The following is a 13333-nucleotide window of genomic DNA, read 5'->3' on the forward strand; positions in this document are numbered from 1 at the left end:
TCAAGGTTATCATTAGCAGCTTTGAGAAAATCCTTGTACATTATGCTCACCCATCCTGGGGCTTTGGCCTTTGGACCTACCCTGCCAGGCAGGCTCAGACTCTTGAGGGGGTGGTGCTGCTTTAGTGGGTCTCTGACCGCGTTCACCTTTCTGTCATGTCTGCGTAGGCTACTTGCAGTAGACCTATAAAACGGATAAGGACTTCTCCTTAGTGGGTGGGTCGTTCAGGTGGGTGTCTGGGATATAGGGTTGGCACCGTTCCATCATGATAGGACAAAAATAAACAAACTATATATTTTAATAAAAAAATGTATATCCCATATCTGCACAAAAGTGACGACTCGCTCTGCTCGCAGACACACATGGGCTCTGGCATTAACTCATCACACTTCCAACACACCCGCACTCCCCTCACATATACACTCGTATATACCCACATACTGTGCCTTTTATGTCGTCTATTTGTCATGTTTTTATTTCTACCCTGCCTAATTACGGGCTTTGGGTACTTTTGTGTTCCAGTTCTTTGTATTTGGGGATTTATTATTTAATGAATTGGCCTATTTTTTATCTATTAATAAGAACTATACATAAGAAATAGAATACTAATTATTTTACAACATTCCCTAACTTGAATAGTATAGTGTTTTTATAGTTTCTTTATGAATTGTTGTATTTTATTATTTAATGTTTTAATGTATTATAATCCCTACCATTAATAGTGTTGAATGTTACATTTTATTTAGAATAGCCATGGGAGTGGCTTGATTATTTAAGTGATAATGGCCGAGAGGCCGGTGTTTGGAGGATATATTGGCACGGGTGTTGTTAGGCCCAAGACGAAGTCGAAACCGTGCCAATATATCCTCCAAACACCGGTTTCGAAGGCATTATCACTTTTATACAACGGTTTACCAACATATTCAAACAATGATTGACATATTTTCATTAAAAACGTTATTTTTATTTATTCATTCACACTATTTCATCCTTCTACAATATATAGTCCCGACACAAATCTAGGGTTGCTACCCGGCTGATCGTTCATTCTATCGGTTCGGTTGCCGGAGACGCGACCCAGTCGTTCAGTCTTTTTGTTCTGTATCTATGGACGCAACCCAGTCGTTCGTTCTAAATGTTCCATTGCCATACTGGATGGCAACGTTCTTATCCCTTGCTTGTTAGCTAGCCAACTACGGCTAACTTACAGTCACGTCAAAAAGTGCAGCCAGAATAACAGCAAAGTAGCTGCATTTGCATTTGTTTAAGCTGTTTTTTAGTGACATTTATTTGGATACATCCATAACAATGAGATAATGAGGCACAATTTTGCCTGGCATAGAAAATGTGCTCACTTGTCAGGACACTGTTGTTCAGAGGAGCTAACCAACAACACAGCTAACACAATTACTTAAAACTGAAGCTGTAAAGACTGAAAACTAGCTGCACTTCGTTTCGTTGTACCTTTTTTCAATTGACATTCCTTTGTATATATTCATAAAAATGATGTCAGCTGATTCATGATTTCGACTGGCTGAGAAACGCTGCCTGCCTATTTGTCTCGTCCTGACTCCCAACACATTCCTTACTATGGGACAGCTGGAGATCGAATTTGAATATTGAAACAATGTTGCAAATGTCGGAGAGTCTAGATGCTTTTTATAGTGGAGATCAAGTTTATAAATTGCCTGGCTGGGCTGATGAGACAGTGGATTGGGCAGTCAGATGGAACAGAGTAAAGAGGCATTTTAACGTCATAGATTTAGCTGGTGGTAACTTGTGGAATGGATTGGCTGGAATGCGGTTTTAACCAATCACCATTCAGGATTAGAGCCACCCATTGTATACAAATGTATAGCTTGTCGACTATGAGAGCGACACGTCGCCCTTTTAGTCTATTGTCTTTGAAGAGTGGATACAAAACTTTGTGTCAATCCGTAATTTCTTTTCGGAACTGATCGCTCATGCTTCATGCCTATTTTAAAGCCGGAGAGTCTTTTGCCCAGGCTTTTAACCATTATTTTATATTTAAAGGATGTAAATTTGGCAAGAATTGGGAGATCTCTGTCCGAAACGATTTTTTAAATTTTTTTGGTTACCTTTATTTAACTAGGCAAGTCAGTTAAGAACAAATTCTTATTTACAATGACGGCCTACGATGTACGCGTTCAAGTTTAATTTGGTCGACAGTATCGCCTGGGATCTGCAGTGCTTTAACCATTTTAGCAAATTGATAAAAAATACAAAACTGAAATATCAAATTTACATAAGTATTCAGACCCTTTACTCAGTACTTTGTTGAAGCACCTTAGGCAGACTCGAGTCTTCTTGGGTATGACGCTACAAGCTTGGCACAGCTGTATTTTTACATTTTAGTCATTTAGCAGACACCCTTATCCAGAGCGACTTACAGTTAGTGAGAGCATGGCATTGCAAGCGCCATGCTCTACCAACTGAGCTACAGGAGACCGTATTTGGGGGAGTTTCTCCCATTCTTCTCTGCAGATCCTCTCAAGCTCTGTCAGGTTGGGTGGGGAGCGTCACTGCACAGCTATTTTCAGGTCTCTCCAGAGATGCTTGATCGGGTTCAAGTCCGGGCTCTGGCTGGGCCACTCAAGGAGATTTGCTAAAATTTCAAAAAACCTGTTTTTGCTTTATCAATTGTAGAATAAGGTTGTAACTTAACAAAATGTGAAAAATGTCAAGGGGTCTGAACATTTTCCAAATGCACTGTATGTCGAGAAACGTGCCTATTTTCCTCAAAAGTATGTAATGTCACGATTCCAAAGCTGTACGATACTACAGATAGCAAGTTAAATATCTCACATCTCGGAAAAGACTTGTAATGTTGTGCTTCTTGTTGACGAAATTCGTGCTAATGTTGGGTTGTTGAGCTAGCGCCCAATAGACTCGCTGCTCGTCCCAGAATTGCCCAGAATGCACCGTGTGACCCATTGACATAGCATGGGCAACGTTTCCCATCTCCTCAAAAGTATACCTGCTGTTGCGAATGTTATACTCGATCTGCAGGTTGAACATGGTGAGATTGCAGAGTCCTAAATTGATAGTGCAGTTTGTTTGGCCGATTTTACAGCTAACTAGCTACATTACATGCTGATTTTGTCTTTGGTATTATTGTGTGTATCTATGTTTGCATTGTGGATTTTGTAGACGACTTGAGCCACAACAGATTTCCACAACTATTTTCCATGTTGCTAGCCATCTTATAACCGCAAAGTGAAACATTTATTCACAAAAAAGATTGTTCTCACATATTAGTGTTATTTAACACTAAATTAAAGGAATGGGTGGATTTTCCCTTTATTTTTTTACTCATTTTTCTCCCCAATTTGTAGTTACAGTTTTGTCCCATCGCTGCAACTCCTGTATGGACTCAGGAGAGAGCCATGCATCCTCCGAAACACGACCCTGCCAAGCTAAACTGCTTCTTGACACACTGCTCACTTAACCCAGAAGCCAGCTGCACCAATGTGTCAGAGGAAACACCGTACAACTGGTGACCGAGGTCAGCATGCATGCACCCAGACCGACACAAGGAGTCGCTAGAGCACGATGGGACAAGGACATCCCGTCCGGCCAAACCTTCCCCTAGCCCAGACGACGCTGGGCCAATTGTGTGCCGCCTCATGGGTCTCCCGGTTGCAGCCGGCTGGAACACAGCCTAGGATCGAACCCGGGTCTGTAGTGACTCCTTTAGCACTGCGATGCAGTGCCTTAGACCGCTGCCCCACTCGGGAGGCTGGATTATTCTTTTAAATACATAACATTATCACAACATACTGATGACGAAATGACAATTTAAGTAACTCATGTTTTACCAACCATAATGGGTCTTTCACTTTGACGTTGTAGATTCTTAACTATCTTACGTAATTAGTACGAAAGCTTACGTCGTCAGTTCGTCGTGACAATGTAGAGGTTCCAAAATGTACCCGTGGCTTTCCCACACGGACCCGAATGGACACAAGGACAGTCAGACCCATTCCGGAAAGGCCAGTGGAAAAACAGACCCAAACAGACCCGTACCCGATTGGATCCGAAAGACCCGCTCAGATCCCAGGGAAGAAAGACACAGAGAAAGAAACCTCTGACTTCGGTCGGCCAGCTGGTAGGTGTTTCCTCCGACACATTGGCGCGGCTGGCTTCCACTTTAAGTGAGCAGTGTGTCAAGAAGCAGTGCGGCTTGGCAGGGTCATGTTTCGGAGGACGCATGGCTCTCGACCTTCGCCTCTCCCGAGTCCGTAGGGGAGTTGCAGCAATGGGACAAGACTGTAACTACCAATTGGGGAGATAAAAAATATGGTTTTGGAAGCAATTTGACTGTTAAACTCATGGGTATACTAGCAATAGCTGCCAGTCCTGACTTGAATGGGAGCTCCCATCTATGGATTATATTTATATCGTTGGTTGGCTGTCAGTTTGCCTCTCTCTTGCTCTCTTTCTCTCCTCAGCAGCAGGTGAACATAAAGGCAGGGCCAGATTACCAAACGGGCACGCAGTCCACATACCCCGGGGTCAAGGCCCCCAGATAGCATATGATAGCAAAATGTGTAGAATTGTAGGAAATTAGCTTTAAAACTGCATTGTCTCTTAGCCTCATGACAGAATAGCATTATAAAACTGCACATTTTTCTCTCTGCACCATGGCAAAATGTGTAGAATTGTCACGGTTCTCTAAGACCGAACCCAGAAGCAGACCAGGACAAGGTGAGTTGAACGAATGTGAGTGTTTATTTACAGATAAAAAGATGCAGAATAGTCCAGGAGACGGAGCGGGTGGCGGAGATGAGTAGGTGGTGGTGAAGTCGCAGATGAACTGATGGCACGGCAGGGGTTGGGTGAAGGTTCCGGGAGAATGACTGTAGACAGAAAAAACGGAGGTAAGTACAAGGCAGGTCAACAAGGTGCAAAAAACAACAAAACTAACGCTAGTACTCAGAGGCTGATACGCTGGCAAAACATACTGTTTATGGCTAACGATCCGGCAGGGAATGTATGTCAGGTCAGAGCTTATGAAGGGGTGATGATCAGGACCAGGTGTGCCGAAGCTGATGAGAAGCAGGTGCGGGTAATCGAGAGATCACCCGCCTAGCAACGTCGCCCGGCAACCAGACAGGGTGCGTTCAGGCACCTTCGGGAAACAGGAGATTCAGAGCAGAAAAACGGCAACACAGGCAGGAACAGATTCAGGACGCAGGGTTCATGACAAGAATAGCATTATAAAACTGCACATTTTTCTCTCTGCACCATGGCAAAATGTGTTGAAAAGCAGTAAGTTAGCTGATTTCCCCAACAACAATATAACCTGGCCGGCCTACGCTATAGGCCTACATTTTATTGAGTTACAATTGGCTGACACAGATAACAAGCTTGTGCAGTTCTCATCACCTCACACATTAAATTAACAGAGGATGGGTCCAATCGGGTCCAGTCGGTAAATCGATTTTAATAATTGCACATACCAAAGACAAGTGGCAATTCTATCAGACCCGACCCAGATCCAAGGCAAAAGTCAAAATTAAGGATCTCGTAATTTTGGGTCTGTGGAACCATGAAGACCTCAACTACCAGGTGCTAAACTGGCCTCCATCACTCCACTATGCACATCAGTGACTGCCTTGCTGGCTGAACTTGTAATACCAGGCTGAGGAGGAATTTTCCTTATTATCAAAGGGGTTGGTCCTTCTTGGGTCATCCACGCACCTTGTGCGTGTGTGGTGCGTGTGCCTGTGTGTGTGCGTGTGCGTGTGTGGTGCGTGTGCGTGTGTTTGTCTGTCACAGATTGCAAATGGGAATCAATTTTGTAATTAGGGAGTGCTTCAGTGTTTATGGGGGTGATTATCTCCATTTGCGGTGTGCCAAATGGTTGTGACATTGCTGCAGATGTTTGTTGCTCAATGATGAATATTAAGATCTCTCTGAATTTGCCTACGGAATAGGTAGCCTACATGCTGCAAACAGTGTAGCTGTTTTGGGTCTAAACTGCCATTGCAAATTATGACATAACAAGATGTGATTTGTAGTAGAAGTAGTATCAATAATACAATTATACTCAGTTGAGATTTCTGCCAAGTCATGATTTTTCCAAATAGCAAAAGTTTTAGAACATTCCTTCAAACTATTATTGAAGAAATCAGTTGCAGAAAGGCATTTTCCTTGTTGGGTTGAAAACACGTCTGGTGTGCATTCAACACAGCATCAGGCCAGCAGCACCAACAAATAGCCCAATATTTGTGGTCAGTGTGAGAGAGGGAGTGAAGCCAGCTTGGAGAGCAGCCTTTTTCATTGTTTTGGCTAAAGCCAGAGTGCTGAGGATCGAAGCCAATAGGGCCAATGCAGAGAGCTAAAGATTAGCCCCAGCAGACCTGGAGGCACCAGAGTTAAACGAGCAGGGAGAGATGGAGAGACATAGGAGTGTAGACGGAAGAGATAAAGGAAAGGAAGAGTGGGGAACGGGACAAGAAGAGTTGGAGGGAGGGTATTAATAAACCCTCTTAGTCTAAGCCAGGGGTATTCCGCTCTTACCCTAAGAGGTCCGGAGCCTGCTGGTTTTCTGTTCTACCTCATAATTAATTGCACACACCTGGTGTCCCAGGTCTAAATCAGTCCCTGATTAGATGGAAACAATGAAAAAATGTAGTGGGACTGGCTTTGAGGTCCAGAGTTACGTTTGAAGGGTCTAAGCCCTTGGTTAACGATATCTAATAAGTTAACATATGGAATTGTTTTAAGATGGTCATAACATGGATCATTTCGCTATTAGATTTTTTTTTTTTTTGTATGTATAAAAAATATATGTTGAATTTTGTTTTGATAAAATATTGAATTTGGCCTTTAATGTTATAGCCCATAGAAACACATTGAATAACACATAAAAAATGGCAACACATATATAAAAAAAAAAATCATAAGTAATAAGGTTTTGAAGTGTCTGTCCTATATCTAGGACATATAAGAAAACAGATTTTCTTTAACCATATTAAGTCACTTTGGTTATGGCACTTTTTACACCCTATTCACTTTTGTGCCATTTTTACGGCTCCCCTGAAGCTTGTGTGCATTATAGAGCAAAACAAGTGAGTGCTAAATGTTAGTGATAGTCTTACCTGTCGATGTTGGTCACAAAACCAACTGTCCAGACGGAACCGTTTGAGCTACAAATTAATAAGTCACCAACATTGACATGTAGGACTCTCAGGAACATTTACCATTCACTTGTTTTGCTCTTCGTGAGAGTCTTCTCTTTCGATGATGGGGTCGTATGAGTCGCTAGCTCAAACGGTTCGGGTTGTACAGACGATTTCGTGACGGTTTTCTTGTCCGTATCCTCTCAAGTGTAGAAAACACCGTTTTCACAAGCCCCATGTGATGGAATAGGCGCAAGCTTTATATCGGCGGTATGTCCCTAGCAGTAATTCACAAGGAGCTATTTAATATTCAAATTATGTCACGTGTGACCCTAGGGGGTAAGTGGAAGGTTCATAAAGAAAGATTGTAGGCAAAAGGAAGAGATGTGTGGATAAAGACACATGGGGGAAATGGAGGAATTGGAATGAATGGGGATGAAGAGAAAGGTGTGATGAACATGAGATTAAATGTGTAAGAGTAAAGAATGAACCCTGAAAAGACCGAGAAAAAGAGAAAGAAATCACAGATGGAGACTGCAAAGTCAAGTGAAAGACTGGCAGGTGTTATGTTACAACAATTGGAGAGAGACCTTTGAGGCCTGCCAAGGCAGGCAAGCCAAGGGGGGGGGGGGGGAATGACCGGAATGACAGGTTCAAATGTGTGACTGAATGAGCCAAGGTATTCATTTACACTCGTGTGAGAAGGCAGCGCTTACCAGATGCAGAGTCTGTGCTTGTGTACAGCGAGATTGAGAGCGAAAGTGTGTGTGTCTGTGGGTGACATGTGTTCCCTCATTCGTGTGAGTGTCTATCTGCATGGCGGGAGGAACAATGGCTGCAGTTATGTCCTGAGGTGGGGGGGGGCATCACGTGCCTCTCTGGTTGGCGTTTGTACACTTGGACGTTCAGTGGGGTAACGGCAGGGACACGGATGGAATGACGCGAAATGCCTTGCAAATGCCTGTCTGGCTTTCTGCGATGGAAAATAGGCACGAAAATGCAGAGGTGAGAAATTGAAGCCTTGTTTTTCAGAGGCAAATGCAGCGTAATGGAAAGTCAAGCTGGGGCCGATGGAGGCAGGCCAGCGGTGTAGTGTGGAAGCATGCCACAAGTGGTTGAGGGCTAAGAAACTATCCTCTTTAGAACTTCCCAAAGGGAGCCTCACATTACTTCAGCTTGGAAGCCCAATCAGTCAATCGGTCAATCAAATTATATTTGTGCAGCCATTTCTTCCAGTCATTAGTCACTGAGGGCTTAACAAAGAAAACCTGAACTTAAAGCCCAAAAAGCAGAGGCCTGGGCTATGGTGAAAAAGAAGAACTCCTTCGAGGAGATTGAGAAGAACCAGACACTATAAGGTAACCCATCCTTCGCCTGCTGGCCATCACTATCAGTCAGTTTTTCATTTCATTCATAATTTTTGTCTGTATTGTTATTTTCGTCCACCATTGTCCTTTTCTCTGTAGATGCAGGGAGAAGTAGTGTAAAACCAGAAAGGTAATGATCCCAACACAGAGCCTTGTGGAACACCAAATTAAAGATATCAGAGGATTCTTTGTCCAACTTCACAAATTGATGAGACATGTAAAAGTGCCTGTTTAGCAGCACTAGAAGAATAATGTTCACCAATAAAGAACATACTGTACTTTCAAAAGCAGTAGTAAAACGTAATGAGAATAAAAACAGAGACGCTGTCAGACGCTACAGATAACATAACCACTTTTAAAGTGTGTTCTCAGTGTTACGTCTCCCACTGTGTAGTAGAGTGAAGTTAGCAGATTTACAGTAACAGTAAATTGCTGGTTTGGTGGAGTGACGTGGGCTACGTTGCATCAGTGGTTTTTAGCTAGAAGTGACTTTGGGTACTCTCCTTAACCCCCAGGGTTGGGTGTAGTTAGCTGCAAAGGCGGGGCCAGGCATTGCGTGACGGGGGGGGGGGGGGGGTGATACCGCATGACACACACGTGCCCACACACATGCACACACACAACTAATAAAGTAACACTTTCCCTAAACAGTGGGTGTGTGTACGTGCGCGTGCGCGTGCGCGCAGGCATGTGTTTGTGCACACGTCCATGCATGCATGTGTTCGTTTGTGTACACTGTATTTCAACATCTCTGAGTTGCTGAAGCTGTGCCAAAGTCTCTATGAAAAGAAAGCAGTGAGGCAGCATAATAGAGGTAATGGGTGGAATGTGTCTCCCATTAGCCCAGTTGTTTGGCCATTCCCTCTAGAGTTTGCCCCAATTTCTCCACTCAATACACTACCTCCATGGGTCTGCTCTAGCTGAGTGTGCACATGTGCCTGTACAGTACGTATGTGTACAGTCTACATGCTTGAGCGACTGCATGTGCATGCGTGCGCATGCATGTATGTATGCAATATTTTTTAAGGTTCTATAAAGAACCATGCACATAAGGTTCTAAATGGAAGCTGTATGGTGCTATAAAGAACCCTTTCCCAAGGTTCTATAAAGAACCCCAAAAGGTTCTATAGAGCACTAAAAAAGGGTTCCGCTATGGTTATATCCCTTTTTGGGGCTATAGAACCCTTTTTTATTGTTCTTTATAGAACCATTATAGAGAATAGTTCTATAAAGAACCTTTCTCAATCTCAAAGGTTCTTTGTAGATCCTTTTGAAGGACCATACAGGGTTTTATATTCTGGTTAGACATTATTTTGTTAAAATTCTATAGGCATTATTACTGTGTTCATTGGTAAGTTTAATCAGGTGGGCTAGCTCTGGAACAGCTAGGGTTCGCTGAGGAGAGAATTAAGAACCACTGACTTAGTCAACCGTTTTCAATTGACACAAGGCCATACGAGAGTCCTTCACAAGTCACCATCACTGGCCCATAGTCTTTTATAACATGCAATGGCATAACACAACAGATTAGAGGAACTGGAATGACACTCTCACTCACGGTTGCACAAAAACAGCTGTGAACAAACCATGCACCCAAATATTCTAATGAGCTGCTGCCCATACAATTTAACTATGAAAAGAGTAAACAACCCTTTTGTGAACTGCAAAGAACCATTGAAGGGCTGAAAGGGTTCTTTGAGTCATTATGGTTCCACATAGAACCATCACCAAATTCTGCCCGGGCTAGGTAATGAAAAAAAAAAAATCGATTGCATTCGTTGCTATGCTGGTTGTTATGTTCTGATTGTTCTGAGGCATGCTGAGAGAGAAGAATGTGCAGTCAAAAGACAGGGGAAAATGCGATCATTGTTACAGGTTATTTACACTATTTACGATATGTTTTAGCTTTAAATCTCTCTGATTGTTGGTAGATAAAGTACAAAACATGATCCATGCATGGTCATTGATGTTTACTTGCTTGCAAAACATGATTACAAACCTTGATTTAGCTAACATGAGCGTTCTGCAACAAGCATGGAAACTGCGAACGATTGATGCAAACACTACTGTGAGGTAAGACCACTTTTCCAAATCTCTTTACTTAGCTAAGCTTAGTTTTGTATTGTATTATATGTGTTCGTAGAAGTTCAATTGATTTAAATAGCTATCTCTTATACTAAGTAGCACATGACAAGTGCTTTATCAGCTGTAAAATGTTATGGGAAAAAGGTGAACTCCATTAATTAATCTTCTGGTCATCATGAGTGATCAGATTGTACCTGGGTCTACCATTAAAGAGGCTGGTTTCAGACTACAGGCCTATTCAGGCCTATACCAGGGAAATGCATAAGGGCAAGGACCTGTATTAGTAGATCATAGGAAACCCTGTTGCAGTGAGGTTATTTTAACAATAACAGTACCTATTGAATACCAATGTATGTGTGTAAATGAATTGATTTCTTGCTGAATTACTACATTCATGATAGGTAGTTTATCCTTTGTTTTTCTTGTTCCATACCAGGCTGCCATGGTGTGGGCCTCTGTCAAACAACTTCCTCCCAGCAACACCAGAAATGTAAGCTGAGCTTTCAAAAATCACATCAGGAGGCAAGACAACCAGACATTTTCCATGTTTACATTGCACAATTTATTATCTGATTATGTAAATTTTTTATTAGCATAATGTCTCAATTACAAACAGTATGTTGCCCTTTTTCTAAGCTCCATTCCTCTGGAGTCCCTACCATCACTGCAGCGAGTGCAACTTCAACCATGTCAATGAGTAAATGGTGAGTGACAAACAAACAAGGGGAACATCTCAACAGTCCAACTGGCTTTCTCACCCTGTGTCTTCTTAATCTGCACTAATTAAAAATATCTGGACGATGTAAAACCTATCATCTCTCCCTTTTCTTTGAATCTTACTACCTGGAGTACGGACGGAGTACGCCGGGGCCCCCTCGATGTCCAGAGGGGGTGGAGGGACCTCCCGCACCTCAGACTCCTGGAGCGGACCAGCCACCACCGGCCTGAGGAGAGACACGTGAAACGAGGGGTTAAAACGGTAATCAGGAGGGAGTAGTAACCTATACGTGACCTCGTTTACTCTCCTCAGGACTTTGAACGGCCCCACAAACCGCAGGCTCAGCTTCCGGCAGGGCAGGCGGAGGGGCAGGTTCCGGGTCGATAGCCAGACCAGATCACCCGGTACAAAGACCGGGGCCTCACTGTGGTGGCGGTCAGCATTGGCCTTCTGGCGACGCACGCCGTCTCCTCTGCGCACCGAAACCAGTCATCCACCGCAGGAGCTTCGGTCTGGCACTGATGCTACGGTGCCAGGACCGGCTGATAACCTAAAACACATTGAAATGGAGATAGGTTAGTGGAGGAGTGGCGGAGAGAGTTCTGGGCATATTCGGCCCATGGCAAGAACACCGACCACTCCCCCGGCCGGTCCTGGCAGTAGGACCGCAAGAACCTACCCACATCCTGATTCACCCGTTACACCTGCCCATTAGACTCGGGGTGAAACCCAGAGGTCAGGCTGACCGAGACCCCCAGACGTTCCATGAACGCCTTCCAGACCCCGGACGTAAACTGGGGACCCCGGTCAGACACTTTGTCCTCTGGCACCCTGTAGTGCCTGAAGACGTGAGTAAACAGGGCTTCCGCAGTTTGCAGGTTTGTGGGGAGACCGGCAGAGGAAGAAGGCGGCAGGCTTTAAAAAAGCGGTCCACAACGACCAGGATGGTGGTGTTATCCTGAAAGAGAGGAAGATCAGTGAGGAAGTCAATTGATAAGTGGGACCATGGCCGTTGTGGAACTGGTAAGGGATTTAAGGTGCCTAGGTGCCTTACTCTGGGCACACACCGAGCAGGAGGACACATACACCCTCACGTCCTTAGCCAAGGTAGGCCACCAGTACTTTCCGGTCAGGCAGCGCACTGTACGGCCGATACCTGGGTGACCAGAGGAGAGGGACGTATATGCCCAATAGATAACACGATCACGGACAAGAGACGGCACATACCGCAGCCCAGCTGGGCACTGAGGTGGAGATGGCTCTGTGCGTAACGCCCGCTCTATGTCCATGTCCACCGCCCACACTACCGGTGCCAAAATGCAGGAGGCCGGGAGTATGGGGGGTTGTCTATGGGCCTCTCCTCAGCTGTGACAGTGCGTCTGCCTTCATGTTCTTAGTGCCTGGTATGTATGACAGCGTGAAATCAAACCGGGTGAAGAACAAGGCCCACCTGGCCTGGTGAGGGTTCAGCCTCCTCGCTGCCCGGATGTACTCCAGATTACAGTGGTCAGTCCAGACGAGGAAAGGGTGTTTCGCCCCCTCGAGCCAGTGCCTCCACGTGGTCAGGGCTCTGACAACAGCCAACAGCTCCCGATCACCAACGTCGTAGTTCTGCTCTGCCGGGCTGAGCTTCTTAGAGAAGAAGGCACAATGGCGGAGCTTGGGTGGCGTGACAGCGCATATCCCTACCTCGGACACATCCACCTCCACTACGAACGGTAATGATGGATCGGGATGGGCCAGTACCGGGGCTGAGGTGAACAGAGCCCTCAGGTTACTGAAAGTCCTGTCAGCCTCAGCAGACCAGCGGAGCCGAGACAGCCCACCCTTCAACAGAGAGGTGATGGGATTTGCTACCTTGCCAAAGCCCCGGATAAACCTCTGATAGTAATTGGCAAAGCCAATAAAGCGCTGCACCTCCTTTACCGTGGTTGGAGTCTGCCAATTACGCACAGCTGTAATGTGGTCTCCCTCCATCTCCAGACCTGAGGTGGTGATGTGGTATCCGAGGAAGG

The sequence above is a fragment of the Coregonus lavaretus genome, assembly GCF_964263955.1.
Source record: "Coregonus lavaretus genome assembly, chromosome: 9".
NCBI lineage: Eukaryota > Metazoa > Chordata > Actinopteri > Salmoniformes > Salmonidae > Coregonus > Coregonus lavaretus.